The 18,050-nt window shown below is 41.8% G+C and overlaps 1 protein-coding gene across 4 annotated transcripts in view; it reads right to left on the bottom strand.

The window, feature by feature from the left end:
* FARS2 (phenylalanyl-tRNA synthetase 2, mitochondrial) overlaps nucleotides 1-18,050 on the bottom strand; it is a 1,040,929-nt gene that overhangs the window by 849,251 nt on the left and 173,628 nt on the right. Inside the window, exon 2 of one of the 4 annotated variants that reach the window (XM_063923088.1) lies at nucleotides 5,318-5,412. The exons of the other annotated variants lie outside the window; for them this stretch is intronic. The gene's annotated coding sequence lies outside the window, so the exon portion shown is untranslated. The remainder of the gene's footprint in view (nucleotides 1-5,317; nucleotides 5,413-18,050) is intronic. 4 annotated transcript variants of the gene reach the window in all.

Raw genomic sequence — 18,050 nt, 5'->3', positions numbered from 1 at the left:
AGGTGATGCGGATCTAACGAGCGTAGGTGGATGAGTGGGGGAATAAATTAATGAACACAATCAAATTGACTAGAAGACATGAACCAGGAAACTCAGATCTAAATTGCATAATAGGAGGAATGAGTGAATACCTGTGTAAAGATGACGTGTGTGCAAGTGTCAATGAATTGGATTGGAACTGACCCCCTGGGTGAGTGAATAAAAGTGTAGGCAAGTGAGCATGATGAATAAAAAATTGAAAAAAGAAGAAAGAGCCATGTGTGTGAATGTTGGGTGGTGTATGGGTGGAGGAAAAAAGGTGGGAAAAGGGGAAAGAAAAGAAAACGAAAAGGAAATGAGGGAGAAAAGAGGAAAATGGGAGGGGAGCGGGGACGGGAGGATGGAAAGGAGAAAAAGTTGTGGGTACCAATGGAAGTAAGGGTGTGGGCTAAAACCATGCCCAGGAGTGTGGAGGGAAGAGAAAAGTGGATGGTGGGATGGCCAGGCTGAGCAGTGTGAAATTGTGTTAAAGGGAGGTGAAAGGGTCAGTGGGGGAAAAGAGAGAAGGGGGGTTTTGGGGGGAAATTAGGACTAGGAGGGGGGGGGGGGGGGAAGAGACAGATTGATGGTATTGAGAGACAATTGCTTAAAGGAAGACCACATCATTTATGTTCTCATTCAGACCCAAAGGTCTGAGACTGCAGAGGCGAAAAATCCATTCGCTCTCTTTTTTGTACAATTCTTTAGTAATGTCTCCTCCTCGTATGCCTAACTGCACATGATCTAGGCCAAAGGCCTTGAATTCTTTAATAGATCCTTTATGTTGAAAATGGAAGTGCCTAGCAACCGAAGTAAGCTGTTTCATACGTGCAAGATCTTTTGCTGCGTTGCGAATGTTGCCCAAATGTTCCAGGATTCTCTCCTTAAGTTTGCGTGTGGTCATGCCGATGTATTTAAGGTTACATCCACAGGTTATGCCGTAAATCACTGCTTGAGTTTTGCAATTGAAGAAATGTTGTAACTTTACTGTTTGGCCGTATCTGTCAGTGACAGTATTAATTTGCAATATCTGTGGGCACGATTTGCATTGTCCACAAGGAAAAGAGCCAGTGGCGGTCGGTTTCTTAAATATAGACGTTATTAAATGGCTCCGAACAAACTGATCTCTGATGTTCTTAGATCTACGCCAACTCATCTGTAAAGGATAATTCAGAAGAGGAGATAGGTCAGGATCCAACGGCAATATGGAAAGGTGTTTGGTTATGGCATTCTTTAGCATTTTCCACTCCGGACAAAAAGTTCCTATAAATCTGATAGTATCATCCTGTTCTGGGATCTCTTTCTTCTTCCTGAAAATTAAGCTGTCTCTTTTAACCATTGCTGTGGCTGAGTATGCTCGTTTGAGTGAACGTTTACTGTAGCCCCTGTTTAGGAGACGATTAGTAAGTTCTCTGCTTTTGATTTTAAAGGTATGATCCTCTGAGCAATTACGTCTTAGCCTGAGATACTCCCCTTTGGGGATATTCTCGATGGTTAGGGGAAAATGAGAGCTGGTTTGGAAAAGGAGACTGTTGGTTACAGTCTCCTTGCGATATAACTCTGTTTCCAAGAAACCTGTACTGGATTTATAAATATTCAGGTCCAGAAAAGGAACTGTTTCTGCACTGATGGTGTATGTCAAATTGATATTAAGATCATTAGTATTGAGAAGTTTAATGAAGTCCATGAGAAGATCTCTCTCTCCGTTCCAGATGATAAATATATCATCGATATATCTTAGCCACAATATCACATGTGTAGTGTATTCCTCACACATAAAAGTGCTCCCACCATCCCAAAAAAAGATTTGCGTACGTTGGTGCGCAAGCTGCGCCCACTGCTGTACCCCTAATTTGCAAGAAAAAATGGTCCTGAAAAACAAAATAATTCTCGGAGAGGACAAAATCAAGCAATCTTAAAAGGAAATTAGAAAAATCTTTACACCTCCTTGATCCAAATAGTACTTGACGGCTGTGAGGCCATGATGGTGGTTAATACTAGTGTAGAGTGCCTCCACATCTAGGGTCACCAAAAGAAAATTTGTTTCAAAGTGTATATCATGGATTTTGCGTAGTAAATCCGATGTGTCTTGCAAATAGGAGGGTAAAGAAAGAACAAAATATCGAAGGTGTAAGTCCAGGAACCGATTCGGTTGTTCCAATAGACCGCCGTTGCCTGACATGATGGGTCTCCCCGGTGGATTGAGGCCATTTTTATGTATCTTAGGCAGGAGATAGAATGTAGGTGCCTTTGGATTCTGGACTGTGAGGTATTGTGATTCTTGCTTCGTAATGGTGCCTTGTACTGCAGCTTCTTGTATTAGGATATTATAAGCATTCAGGAATCTGGTGGTCGGATTGCTGAGGAGTTTCTTGTAGCATGAGAGATTATGTAGTTGTCGGTGAGCCTCGGTGATATACATTTCTTGGGGCCAAAGGACGATGTTGCCACCTTTGTTGAAAGTTTTTATAATGATGTCATGCCAGGTTCCCAATTCTTGGAGGGCTTTTCTTTCCTTGAATTTGAGATTGTTAGGAAATTGGTGAAGATCATTTTTAGTTTGAGCGTAGATATCGTCGAATTCTTTAGACACTCGGTTCAGAAATACCTTGATCTCTGGACTATTGTTGTCGGGAGGAAAGAAAGAGGATTTGGGTCTACATTTCGGTCTGTAAGTTGGTGCTTCATCCGTATTGGATTCTATGGAAAGTTCCTCTAATTCCTGGATGGCATTGAGATCTTCCGTGGACAATTCTGGATCTGGAATGCTCTCTGAATGTCTTGATTGTTGTTTGGCGAATATTTTTTTCAGAAGGAGCTTCCGTCCAAATAGTCCCAGATCCTTCTCCCAGGAAAATCTATTGAAAGATCTTGAAGGCGAAAAAGACAGTCCTTTGGCGAGTACTTCCATATGATCAGGGGAGAGGGACCTGCTGGATAAATTGATGACCTGTAACCTAGAGGAGACCGCTTGATCTATCGTGGCGTCTTCCTCTGTCGGGCCGGATACCGGGCAGTCCTTGGTATATCCCAGTCTTGGTGGCGTCCGTCGTTTCTTCTTTCCCCCTCTCCTTGTTTTTCTCAGGTTCTGATACGTCCTCTTGGCCTCTGACCTTGGCCTAAAAAACGTGAAGAGAAATCTTCCACTTCTTCCCGGTTCTACTTGATATTCTCAAAGGTTTCACTGGCCGAGTCTCCACTGGTGGAAGACTCAAATTTGGAGAAGGTGGGATATTCCCTCTGTTTTCTGTTCTTATTTAGGGATATGGGATTCCACCTAAAGATGTCACCACACGCAAAATCACGTTTATTCCTGATGAATTTATTGCGTTTACGGTCAACTATCGCTTGTTCATAGAGGGCAATTTCTTTTTTATGTTTCTCAAAGGCCGTTTGGAAGGCTAAATCCTTTTCCCACAATTCCAAGTTTTTGCCCAATTCGTCTATCTCTTTTTCGATCTGGTCTATGAGTAAGGTGTCATGTTTAACCAAGAGGTGGAGTAATTCATGGGAACATTTGAGAAGGGCTGCTTCCCATTCGGTCTTTAAATTATCAGTTGCAAGTGGGAAGGAAGGGAATACTTTGGGTCTCAAACCCTGGGGTACAATTTTGTGCTTAATGTAATTTTCTAAAGTCGTGACATCCCACGACAGATGAGTTCTCCTCTGTAGACTTTTCTGTAATCTTGAAAAGGTGGTCCTCCAGTCTGAATTTGGAGTGGATTGTTCATAGGTTTCAGAGAAGGGATCCCCGAAATTCTCCAAATTCTGGCGTTTCAGTAATTCTGTCTTGAGTGAGAACGTAGTCATGCTAGGTTGCAATATTCGCCCAAGCAATATATTATTGGTGTGTCTGATATATATTGCAAAAAATTCCTAAATATCAGAAATTAAATTGCAGTCGGAAAAGGTAGCTGCTAAAAGAATCATAGGGTAAGAAAAAAGATGTAGAATTGATATCTAAACAGAATAAGAAAGAGGACCGTGCCAAAAGATCAGAAACTGTTGTTCAAACAGCAAAGCCTAATACTTGTGACTAGACAAAGGGCGATCCGGCACCGGTCTAAGGTAATGCAATTATAAATATGAAAAAAATCGGACAATTACACCCCTAAATACCTGGTGTTGTAGAGCAGGAATTATTTTCCTCCTTATGTGAGATGAGATATCAACAAGCAGTATCACCACTAAATCCTTCTTCTTAATTTTTGTAGACTGCAATCCAACGTCGAGTTATCCAATATATGTGATATCTGTCACCTATTCAGGTTTCTATCGTCAGGTGATCAGATTCTCTATTTGTGAGTGGTCCTATTGGGACATACTTACTACTGTACTTGTGACCACTCTATGGTTCCATCAATACAGATATTCTGTACTGGTCAGGGGAAACGGGGGTAAGACAATTGTGTGTCTACAACCCTTCCAATCACTCTTTGTGAATAAAAAAGACAAGAACATTTTAAATTTCTTTCTTATTTTCTTTATTTTCAATGGATAATGTAGATGGGTAATCATGTGTTAATCTGATCAATAAAAATTATGTTTTAAGTATTTTCCTCTAGATAACACAGTAATTTTTCCTTTATTACCTATGAGTGCGCCCACACAAGAGCCTTCTCTCTCTCCCATTGCCAGTACATGCATTTTCTGGCTCTGGGCGCACCACCAACTAGAACACCACTTACAGTAAGAGAAATTTGAAATAAAAAAATTTTTCTCCCCAACTTTTAGGGGTGTAATTGTCCGATTTTGGTTTTTCATATTTATAATTGCATTACCTTAGACCGGTGCCGGATCACCCTTTGTCTAGTCAAAAGGTAAGACAGACCAGATTGGCGAAGTGATTCTTATCTGGCATCAAATTCTATGTTTCTAAGAACTGACACTGTCAACTTATCAGAATGCTGCCAACTATGGCAATTTTTATAGTTTATCCTTTTACTCTGAGATTGCTGCCTTATATTGCCTTTTAAATGATTGTCACTTTAAAACATTGGGCAAACTCAAATGCCTACCAGTCGCAGGCTATTATATTTCCCCCATGGACTCTGATATTAGTGAAGGAGTAGTGTGTATCCTTTGGCATAGACAATGGTGGAAATTTACTAAGGTCCCGATTTGATTTGAGATTGCATTTTTTCATACGAAAATGCAACTCGGAAATTTACTAAACACATATTTTGGCAATGTTTGGCCAATTCGTATTGAGATACACTGCCATCCACACAAATACGAATCAATACACCATCGGTCAAACACGGTTGTTTTCTCTCTCCCATTGCCATTACTGTCTTACCTTTTGACAACTTCACCCTTATTTCATCTGAGGGACTCACAAGATCTAGTGGTACAATGCCACCATCCCCTTCATGCACTAATTATCACTGGTCTCTGAAGGGCAGAGGAAGAAGCGCATTGAGTAGTACATATATGTACTTTATAAAATACACAGTTGTAGGATCACTTTTGTTTTGCATACATCCCAACTTTTCAATTCAGTGCACTGGGGCGCTCGTGCGGTGAAGCTGCGTTCGACAAATAAAGTGGGTGTGGCCTCGCGTGGGAGGGTACAGCTTATGTTTATTGGGCATGACCTCACAGCATCGCTCTATTTTTCACTATTTTGGGGCGTTCCCAGCGCTCCCCGAGCAGCTGGGCAGCCCCCCGCTTACCTCAGAGCACTGAATAGAGCTACAGTAATTGGTTGGTATTTTATCTCTCTACAAGCATTGGTAAATCTCCTCCCCATAGATCTACATTGTCTAGGCAGGCAGTCAATAGGTTGATAACATATAGCAGACATGCATTAGGTCGCCAAGAACAAAAGGTTGACAGGGTGAAAAGATCAACACGACAATGGTCGACAAAAAATGGTCAACACAAGTTTCTCTGGGTTTTGAATGCCAAATCTTGTATATTCCATGTTACGTGACCACTATTAGTAAAAACGTGTCACAGGCTTGAATTGCTCGCCACGCTTCGGGCAAGTTACTATTCACAATAGATACCCCACATGGATAGTAAATCAAGCAAATATTGAGAGAACATGAGAAAACCCCACAAAAACATTGTCGACCATTGTTATGTCTATTTTTCATCTGTCGACCATATGGTGGACTTGAAACGCATTTGTGCTTCTTCCATCTGCTTTTCCAGTATAAACAATTTTCAGTCAAAGCACAGAAATTAGGTGCGCACTGATGTCTGCATGAGGCGGATAATAGAATTTTGGTTACCTACCGGTAAATCCTTTTCTCGTAGTCCGTAGAGAATGCTGGGGTCCACATTAGTACCATGGGGTATAGACGGGTCCACCAGGAGCCATTGGCACTTTAAGAGTTTGAGAGTGTGGGCTGCCTCCTCCCTCTATGCACCACCTACCAGACTCAGTCTAGAAACTGTGCCCGAGGAGATGGATATCTTCGAGAGAAGGATTTAACACAGGTAGAGGCGAGATTAATACCAGCTCACACATACAAAGCACATCAAGATAACTTAGCTTGAAACTCAGCAACCGCTGAAACTTACTTACCAAGTAACAATGCAGTACTCAACAAAAACGAAGATGTAATGAACCAAATAAGAATAGCAGGAAAAAGAAGCGCTGGCCGGTCGCCCAGCATCCTCTACGAACTACGAGAAAAGGATTTACCGGTAGGTAACAAAAACCCTAATTTCTCTTACGTCCTAGAGGATGCTGGGGTCCACATTAGTACCATGGGGATGTACCAAAGCTCTCAGAACGGGAGGGAGAGCGAGGAGGCTCCTGCAGAACTGATTGACTGAACTTCAGATCATCAGAGGCCAAAGTATTGAACTTGTAGAACTTAGCAAATGTGTTCGAACCAGACTAAGTTGTCGCTCTGCAAAGTTGTAATGTCGAGACACCCTGGGCAGCCGCCCAGGAAGACCCCACCTTACGAGTAGAGTGGGCCTTAACAGATTTTGGACACAGCAATCCTGCCGTAGAATAAGCATGTTGGATAGTGAACCTAATCCAGCGAGATATAATCTGCTTTGAAGCTGGACACCCAATTTTCTTGGGATCATACAGGACAAACAAAGAGTTCGATTTTCTGTGATGAGCAGTCGTCTTCACATAGATTTTTAGAGCCCTCACAACATCCAAGGACTTTGATGTTATTGAGGAGTCAGTAGCCACTGGCACCACAATAGGTTGGTTGATATGAAATGCCGACACAACCTATGGAAGAAACTGCGGACGTGTCCGGAGCTCAGCTCTATCTTATTTGAAGATCAAGGAAGGGCTTTTACAAGACAAAGCCCCCAATTCTGACACAAGTCTAGCAGAAGCAAAGGCCAACAACATGACAGCCTTCCATGTAAGAAATTTGACCGCAACCTCCTGTAGAGGCTTAAACCAGTCAGACTGGAGGAACTGCAACACCACGTTAGGTCCCAAGGCACCATAGGCAGTACAAAGGGAGGCTGAATGTGCAGAACTCAATTCAGAAAGGTCTGAACCTCAGGAAGGGCAGCCAATTGTTTCTGGAAAAAAATGGATAGGGACGAAATCTAGACCTACACAGAACCCAACCTCAGGCCCATATCCACACCTGCTTGCAGGAAGAGGAGAAAACGTCCCAGTTGAAACTTCACCGCAGGAAACTTATTGGGCTTACACCAAGAGACATATTTCTTCCAAATACCATGGTAATGTTTAGACATTACACCTTTCCTAGCGTATATAAGGATAGGAATAACCTTCTTCGGAATGCCCTTCCGAGCTAGTATCAGGCGCACAACCTCCATGCCGTCAAACGTATTGGCGGTAAGTCTTGATAGGCGAATGGCCCCTGCTGCAGCAGGTCCTTCCGAAGAGGAAGAGGCCTCGGCTCTTCCTGCAAGAGATTCAGAAGGTCCGAGTACCAAGCCTGCCTTGGCCAGTCTGGAGCAATGAGGATCGCTTGAACTCTTGTTCTCCTTACGAGCTTTATAACTCATGGAATGAGTGGGAGTGGTGGAAACACTGTTGAAGTCAAAAATATTACATAGAGAACATACAGACTCCACACATTATGAGTCGCTATAATTGCGAATATGCACAACGCGCACCGCAATATATGGTAACATACGCATTTACACAGACATGCCACAAAGATAGATTCGACACATACCAAGCATCAGACATCATAAGGTTTCAAATTATATAATGGAGTAACGTCATGTATGTGTATTATTGGAGCAGAGCAAGATGGACATGCCGTGCTTGGTGTCAAAGTAACCAGATTAATGTATGTATCAATTTGATGCCTGTTATTAAGTTGTAGCACATTGCCATTAGTAGATATGATTAAACGTATGAAAGCTAAAGTCACTCTTATTAGAACAATGGATTTCCTGGAAGACAGCATGCCTGACCAGTGGCTATTTCCTGTAATTACACCATCAAGGCTGGACGTTGTTGCATATGAACTGACCAATGACTCATCATGAATGAGAAAGTTCCCTCCCCTAGACTAGTAACAAGAGATATGTATACGCCCCCAAGAGACTCAGTGTATAGGTGATCACACACACAGCCGGCTGCCTTGTTTGTCCCAGATGATGGTGGAGATGCTGACTGTCCAGTGGCTGCATGACTTTACTGAGAGAGAGAGTGATATGGAGCGTAGTGAGCATTTGAACAAAATATGGTAATTGTATTGCTGGCCATGTATGTATTTGAATTAGTTTGTAATAACTGCTTACTGTGTAAATTGTAACCATGTAACTATATATATATATATATATATATATATATATACTGTACATTGTGATATTGTGAATACACATCCTTTTAATAACAAATATATACATCAATGAGCTTTGGAACTCAGATAATGTGTGGGTGTATTGTTTTCTCTTAGGGGATGCAGTGTTTTGCGATGTATAGCGCACATTCATAGCACATGGTAATAAGATGCGCAGGCGTCCACAGTATATAGTAGAGCTGGCATCTTAAATATTTGTTAAAAAGCAATTTTACTTTTACAGATGGGGGCTGCGTCCGCAATATCACATTCTTAATGATGCACTGTATATTACAAGTGCTGCAGTGGTCGACCAGCTAACTGTGGACACATCGTGATGCTGACGAATCACATCCATGTGTTTTGTTGTGTTATTAGTAAGGCGCTGATATGAAATTCAAGGGATAATATGTTTCTCATAATATTTAAGATGCTACAGCGTATTTTTATTGTTGCAAAACAAAAAAGTTCAAATAAGTCATATTGTGTTTGATTCAGATTGGATTGATTATCTGGTAAGTAGATTTAAAGTACATTTAAAAGTTGCTGCATAGCCATAATATAGCTGTGTTAGCATGCTGAGAAAATGTGTATACTTTTTAAAATCAGGCCTAAAGTAACTGTTGGTGCCTGTATAGAGTGTGATTTCTTTGTGACAAAGGAGCCGCAGGGTCTGCCCTCCATTTTGGCCTAGCCACATGGCCTGTCCACCATCTTGTGTAAGCCTCATGGATGTGGAAGGGGGAAGAGCAGTGGCCATTTTAGGAAGGTCACTTTCTAAATAGCTGATTTTCAGTCTGGTTAGAACAATCAGTTTCCTTTGTCACAAAGAAACAACAAAATATCTACAAATCCAGCACCATTTATGAGTTACCGATGAATTTATTTAACCCATGCCATAGTCAATTACAAATAGTTTCAATTGGGCCTAGTGAGAGTAAATGGTAGATAAGTGAATTTTTTTTTGTCTGCGTTTAATTACCTTACATCAAGTGGGGGGTTGCACACAGATAGGAAAAAGGAAAGAGAGGGTCTTTTTTTCTTTTCTTCCAAGACTTGTGGAGTCTGTTTACTAGGGTAGGATAGCCACTGAAATGCAAATTAACTTGTGTAACCACTTTTTCTTGTAAAGGCATGGCAAATATCTTTGATATGCAAATTAGAGGCAGTGAAGAGGTGAGGTGTCTCATAGGAGTGCATTAAATGGTATATATATATATAATATTATTATAATTATGTGTATATTTATATCAGTGTATGTTCTGCAAGATAGCTATCCAATCTGAATCATATCATTTAAATTATAGATTATGGCAGTAATTATAGATCTGTGTGAAATCGGATACATTTATTTGCTATATATATATATATATATATATATATATTTGAATTAGTGTGCTAAGGGAGTAATTATAAAAACATGAAACGCAGTTCCGGCCAGGTCACGTAGGTTTATACGGAAAGATTGTGTGTTGTGTTTGTGAGCGATAGTAGCTTTTATTGCTCACATTTATAGAGACTGTGTGGTTTGTTGAGTTGCGGATGCACATTTGTACACGTGGTACAGACAAAGTACAGGAGCGCGCACATAGCGTAAAAGGCACGCACGGTCACGTGTTTACGCAAGGTTGCGTAGGATTGCGGATGCTAAGTACAAATCACACGATAGTTTGTTCAATTAAAGGCGAGATAGTATACATTTAATACAATAGCACATAACTATGCGATTTCAAAAGCAGATTACCTTAAGACTTTGTTTAGACTGTACTGCCTCTAGGTTAAAACCATCAATCAAAGGGAGTGACATTTTCTGTACAGAAAAGAAAAACAAGGTGTATCTGAGTGAGTGAAAGTGAGAGTGAGTGGAGCTGAACCCCGGAAATTCGGGTCCCATGGGAACACTGGGTTAGTAGAGGCCCGGTGGCGTAAGGACTGCTACTTTACGTGAACATATTGTGGAAATACGCAAATCATGAGATTTGCAGAGGAGCGTAATAGGGAATTGCGAATAATAAAAATTGTGAAATTGAAGTAAAAGTGAATGCCAAACAGATAAAGGCTTTTTGTTACGCTCCGGCTGAGGTGCGCAGCTTGTGAATTCGACTCCCGTGATCATAGGGCAAATAGATTACTAGTATCTGTAGGCTGTGCGATTGAATCACACGTCCGTGTGTTCTACACAGCACAACGTGATACTACTGTGTCATATGCGCTGTGGAAAAGCATACGCAGATGTGATTGTGTAAAAAAGGGATTTTTCTTTGATAACGTCGGGAAATCTCCCTGGTGGAAGTCCACTGGAAAGGGTGAGCAATAGTTATTAGGAAACTGTTTTTTTCACCCTACAAAATTCCAGTGGAAAGATACCGAAAAGGAATTTTTTCGCTGCCTCTCTCAGGAAAAGATTCCAACAGAACCTCCACCGAAAGAAATTACGGTGCTGTAAGGTCTGATAGGGCCCTAGGTTGGGTACATTGCCTTCCACTATCGACAGTGTATTATAGTACTAGCCAACGTGGGCGAGAACGGGTGAAGAGCGCTCGGAGAACTTTCACCGTCTGCTTGCATTGTGTATTTTGGTGTTTGTGGGAAAAGGCCCATAAATATGGGAGCCAGTTGCTCAAATGAGAGACGTTAAATAGCCAGGGATCAGGCTGAAGAATTGCGGCCCCTGGGGTCAGCAAGGTTTATTATGTGTGGGAAATATGGTCCACACACGGAGGCTTATTGCAATGAATGAATACGTATGACTGCTGATGATAGGGCATAATTCCCTGGGGTTGGCGAGTTTGATCCTAAGGTATTGCAGGTAGTATGTCTAACCAAAGTCATATAAGACAAGAACGGAAATATAAGAACTGTTTGAACTTGTAGCAACAATAAACAAGTAGGAAGAAAAGAAAGAAAGAGAAAGCAAGTACACCGCCATATGTAGATGTGGAATCAGTTATGGCCAGCATACAAACTATAGAAAATAATAAAAATAAAAATATGAAAAATATGAATGTAACCTATATATGTACTAATGAATGTCGAAGTTTTATTTAGGATGAGAAAGCGACCTGATTGGTTTCAGCCATTTCTCATGCACCCAGAGGAGTATCCAACCGGTAAATGAAGAGCAGCAGCCTGCGGGGGAAGTGGCTGAGACCAGTGGAACTGATAAGTATGGAGTCATTCGAGTGTATATATATATATAGTAAAACCCAAAAATAAAATAAAATAAAAATCAAGAAAGTAACGTCAGAAATGGAGAAAAACCTGTCCACACATTAGTATTTGCCGGTAGGAAAGCGGACAGAGACAGGGTAACCCCCGGGTATTTCTTTTAGTTACCATATAAGAAGTATTCATTCCTGATAGTCAAGATGAGCTTAGAAATGTTTGTTGGACCATGTACAGACCCTTAATACGGGATGAGAAGGATTGAATGAATACTTCGCATGACCTAGAAGCTTGTTAAAAAAAATTTTTGTCTTTTGCAGTAATAGAAAATTATCCGTCTGGATGAGATCACTGGTAAACACTAATTCGGCAAATGGGAGGAATGAAAGAAGTGCAACATTACCCTTTGACAAAAAACCTGCAGAAGTTACGATTGGGCCCCTACAATGCTAAACCCTTTCCTTTCCTTCTTTTTCCGAACAGAAATGGCACCTGACTAATGTAACAGAGATTTTGTTAAATGTGAAATACATATATTATACTCCCGCTCAGGAAGTACAAGGTATGTTAGATACCCTCAAAGACTAATGTTGCATTACACTGTTCTAGATTCATGTCCATCACAGGTATAGGAAATTATCTCACAAATACCGGGTTCCCTTTGGACCAAAGATGGACAGGACACTGGATTGATGGCTGAAGTAGTCCCAGTAGTGACACAGCATGCACAAGCTTTAAAGGGGGAGAGACAAAGTAGGTAATCAATTCCACGTAGTGCCCAATCCAATCCTCTCCACCTCTACAAACGTATCTGTCACCAACCTCTATTCTGTTTCTCCACAGTTTCCTCTTCATCTTTTGCGTTCACACAGGGTGGTACAATACATGGACCCGAACCCAGTATATCTCACCAGCACGATAACACCAGTATTACTGCAGTGTGCCTTGTCATGCACAAAGGGTGGAGGAAGGATGAGAATACTGGTGAAGAAATTTTTTTTTATAGACACTGATATGCCAGTTGGTGAATGCAGACCTGATATTTTCTTCTCTCTCTCCTCTAGAGATGTTTCAGACCTGATATTTTCTTCTTCTATCTCTCCTCTAGAGATGTTTTTTTTCTTTTCTTTTTTTTTGAGTTATGCTCATGGTACTCTACATTGCAAACACACAACAGTTAAATTAAGATACAAATTTGTGTACCCTACAGGAAAAGGAGGTCTGGAAGGCGAAGAGATATGGTCAGGAGTCCTCAGGATGGACACGGTAAGCCAGTGGCCCCCAGAGCATATGTCCCAAGCCTAGCTGAGGCGGCACACGGTCTGACTCATCTAGGTAAAGAAGGTATGTGCAAGCTGGTAAGAGCCTACTGGAGTGCACCAGGGTTCTCTTCTCATGCAGGTAAGAAAGTAATGACATGTCTTACTTGCTTGAAAAAGAATATTGGTAAGGCAATACCAACAGAGCCATCCCATATCCCTCCTGCAGACGGACCTTTTAAGGTAATACAAATCGACTTCGTACAGTTAACACCCTTTAGGAGTTATTGTTATGTATTGGTGTGCACTGATGTTTTCTCAAACTGGGTAAAGGCATTTCCTGCCGCCACGGATGCTGCTGTGTTTACCGCAAAGAAAATTGTGCAGAAATTTGTGTGTAGATAGAAGTATGAGCAAAGCTTGAAACTGGACTTTTGTGGTCATAGATACTGCCACTAGTATTATGTAGCATCAGAACCACTCCCAGATCTTCACTTAACGAATCACCCTCTTCGAAACGTTTGTTTTTGTTTTTTTCTTTTTGTTTTTTTTGGAAGACCACCTCATGTCATTATTGATCCGCACAATGATCAGAAATACACCAATGAGGTGACAGTACAGTACCTTATCGATAAGAGCCAGAATTTGAGAACTTGACAAAAGAACTTGAAACTGTTGATTCCTGGTATGCCAAATACTAACTGCCTTGATTGTGAACCAAGAGACTGTGTGATTGTTCTTACGCTCAGGTTGCCTAATAGACAGGTGGGAAGGACCGTACCAAGTTTTGTTGACAGCACTATCCCAGTGAAAGTAGCCGAGAGAGAGACTTGGGTCCACGATTCACATTGCAGGAAAGTCGGTAGTCCGGAAGGAACTCATAAATGGAGTGAGATCGCAAAAGTATCACCAGAGAGTCTGTTCCGTGAAGACTGAGAGGCGGCACTGTTAACACTTCCTGAGCGTACTAAAGGATTACAGAAAGACCAGTCGATGTAATTGATTTGCTATGGACAAGATTTGTTTTGTTCTATTTTTTTTCTTTCCTCTTTCCCGCTGACAAACATTTTTTTTCAGGACATTCTATTTTTGCGAGGTTTTTCATGAGGAGTCGAGTGTGGGACTAGAACTGGTTCTGGAGGAAGAAGTGATTTCTTTATAGGATCCCAGGATTAGCCGATCAGTTTGTTAAAGCAAGAGAAATATCAATGGTCTAGTAGTTACAGAGTTCGGAGGTAACGTGATAGGCTATTGTCTGAGGAATACTGTATTTTGTAGTTATTGTGAACCCATATTTGAAGATGAGAGAATCCACAGATGTCAGTCTAGCAATAAGGTGACAGACATCCCTTGAGTGATTACCACTCACTAGTGGGTAAGGTCTTAAACCAAACGGAATGTTGGATGTGCTCACAGGTACCTCTAAGACGAAATGATGCAGGATTAGTGCCATATTTTTTTTTATTTTTTTTTGAGTAAGCTGAGGTACTTGAATTACACGGAAGGGGGAGGGCACTGGTGGACAAGGAATATAATATAACTAGACCCCCTAGTCTTAAGATCCACCAGTACCATATATAAATCCTTGTTATGTTTAAATCTCAACAATTTCAGGAAATAAGGAAGTAATCAGGAACAATCAGACAATGGCTATTCACACATTGCAGATAAAGAGCTCGTTATTATATGTGGAAGAAAGGTTTATGAGTGGCTCTCCCCGAACTCTGAAGGTTTATGTTATCTAGGAAGGACACTACTTATAACCCTTGTTCAGTGATGAAATAGACCTACCATACGTTCCAGAAATGGAAACAATGTTAAGGGAATGATAGGAATGTAAACATTAAAAATTTGATATGCCTCTTTCATGATATGTTTGTGTTTTCTCCCTCTACCCAGCAGAACCTCAATCGAATCCGAACATCAGTGTACGAAGATGTAGGTACATGTATGTGTGAAATGTTCATTCAAATCAGACATTATAGGCCAAAGCACTGCCCCAGCATACTCTATAGGTTGAATGTTGACCCACACCCAACCAGTGGTCCAAATGACCGCCGAGTGAATATAGAGGATGTCTCGTCCTCCTACCTGAATACATACATGTGTCTAGGTCAACGATTATTGTCTGAAATATTTTTTCTTATGTTAATAATTTATGGCAGTTATTATTTACTGCCATAGGGTGGACTGTCGAAGCCAAAAAAATTACATAGAGAGAACATACAGACTCCACACATTATGAGTCGCTATAATTGCGAATACGCACAGCACGCACTGCAATATATGGTAACATACACATTTACACAGACATGCCACAAAGATAGATTTTACACATATTTCATACAGCACATAAATTGAACATACCAAGCATCAGACATCATAAGGTTTCAAATTATATAATGGAGTAACGTCATGTATGTGTATTATTGGAGCAGAGCAAGATGGACATGTTGTGCTTGGTGTCAAAGTAACCAGATTAATGTATCAATTTGATTCGTTATTAAGTTGTAGCACATTGCCATTAGTAGATATGATTAAATGTATGAAAGCTAAAGTCACTCTTATTAGAACAATGGATTTCCTGGAAGACAGCATGCCTGACCAGTGGCTATATCCTGTAATTACACCATCAAGGCTGGACGTTGCTTGCATATGAACTGACCAATGACTCATCATGAATGATAACGTTCCCTCCCCTAGACTAGTAACAAGAGATATGTATACGCCCCCAAGAGACTCAGTGTATAGGTGATCACACACACAGCCGGCTGCCTTCTTTGTCCCAGATGATGGTAGAGATGCTGACTGTCCAGTGGCTGCATGATTTTACTGAGAGAGAGAGTGATATGGAGCGTAGTGAGCATTTGAACAAAATATGGTAATTGTATTGCTGGCCATGTATGTATTTGAATTAGTTTGTAATAACTGCTTACTGTGTAAATTGTAACCATGTAACTATATATATATATATATATATATATATACACTGTACATTGTGATATATTGAATACACATCCTTTTAATAACAAATATATACATCAATGAGCTTTGGAACTCAGATAATGTGTGGGTATTGTTTTCTCTTATGGGATGCAGTGTCTTGCGATGTATAGCGCACATTCATAGCACAAGGTAATAAGATGCGCAGGCGTCCACAGTACATAATAGAGCTGGCATCTTAAATATTTGTTAAAAATCAAGTTGACTTTTACACACGTACACCGACTGGAACACCCACGGAGACACCAGGGTGTCCACTGCCACTGCCTGTGGGTCCCTCCAACTGGAACAATAAAGTCGAAACTTCTTGTTGAGACGAGAGGCCATCATGTCTATTTAGGGTAACCCTCAAAGGTCTGTTATTTCCTTGAACACCTCTAGAAGGAGACCCCACTCCCCCAGATGGAGATCGTGTCTGCTGAGGAAGTCTGCTTCCCAGTTGTCCACCCCCGGAATGAAGATTGCAGAGAGCGACAACGCGTGTTTTTCTGCCCAGAGGATGATTCTTGTCACCTCTGACATCGCAGCTCTGCTCATTGTTCTGCCCTGTCAGTTTATGTAAGCCACCGTCGTGACATTGTCCGACTGTACTTGAATGGCCCGATTTCTTAGTAGGTGGGCAGCCTGAAGAAGACCACTGCAGACGGCTCTAAGTTCCAGAATGTTGATCGTCAGGTCGGCTTCCAGACTTGACCCCCTTCCTTGGAAGATTTCCCCTTGAGTGACTGCGCCCCAGCCCCGTAGGCTCGCATCCATGGTTAGAAGGACCCAGTCCTGAATTCCGAACCTGCGGCACTCCAGAAGGTGAGGCAATTGGAGCCACCAGAGGAGTGAAATCCTGGCCCTTGGCGACACACAAATTCTCTGGTGCATGTGTAGATGAGATCTTGACCATTTGTACAGGAGATCCAGTTGGAAGGCCCGAGCATGGAACCTCCCTTACTGGAGAGCCTCCTAAGAGGCCACCATCTTTCCCAAAAGGCAAATGCATTCATGAACAGACACCCAGGCTGGCTTCAGAAAATCCCGGACCATTGCCTGTATCACCAACGCCTTTTCCTGTGGAAGAAACACCCTCTGCACTTTCGTGTGGAGGATCATCCCCAGAAAAGACAACCCCCGGGTTGGTTCCAAATTAGATTTTGGAAGGTTCAGAACCCATCCGTGGACTGAGTAGGTTGGTCGTGAGTAAAATGGACTGCAGCAGCTTCTCCTTGGACTAAGCTTTTATCAGCAGATCGTCTAGATACGGAATGATGTTCACCACCTGCTTACGGAGTAGAACCATCATCTCCGCCATCACCTTGGTGAACACCCTTGGTGCTGTAGAGAGGCCGAATGGCAGGGCCTGGAACTGGAAATGACAGTCCAGTAATGCAAAATGGAGATAAGCCTCATGCGGCAGCCAAATCGGAATGTGGAGCTACGCATACTTATCCAGGGATACTAGGAACTCCCCATCTTCCAGACCTGATATCACCACCCTGGGAGACTCCATTTTGAACTAGAACGCCTTCAGAAAAGGGTTCAGTGATTTTAGGTTCAGAATGGGCCTGACTGAACTATCCGGTTTCGGTACCACAAAAAGGTTTGAATAGTAACCCGTGACTTGCAAATGAGGAGGTACAGGCACAATGACCTGTGCCTCCACCGGCTTCTGGACCGCTGCTTGTAGGACAGTCCTGTCCGCCAGCAGAACTGGCAAGCCTGATTTGAAAAACCGGTGAGGAGGTAGATTTTGAAATTTCAACCTGTATACCTGGGACACAATATCTATCACCCAGGGATCCAGGCCGGACGATACCCAGACGTGACTGAACTGTCTGAGCCTCGCTCCCACAGGCCCCAC

This window comes from Pseudophryne corroboree, chromosome 5 (assembly GCF_028390025.1).
Source record: "Pseudophryne corroboree isolate aPseCor3 chromosome 5, aPseCor3.hap2, whole genome shotgun sequence".
Taxonomy (NCBI): Eukaryota; Metazoa; Chordata; class Amphibia; order Anura; family Myobatrachidae; genus Pseudophryne; species Pseudophryne corroboree.
The sequence above is the reverse complement of the archived record's forward strand: the minus strand, read 5'-3'. Positions and strand labels throughout refer to the sequence as shown.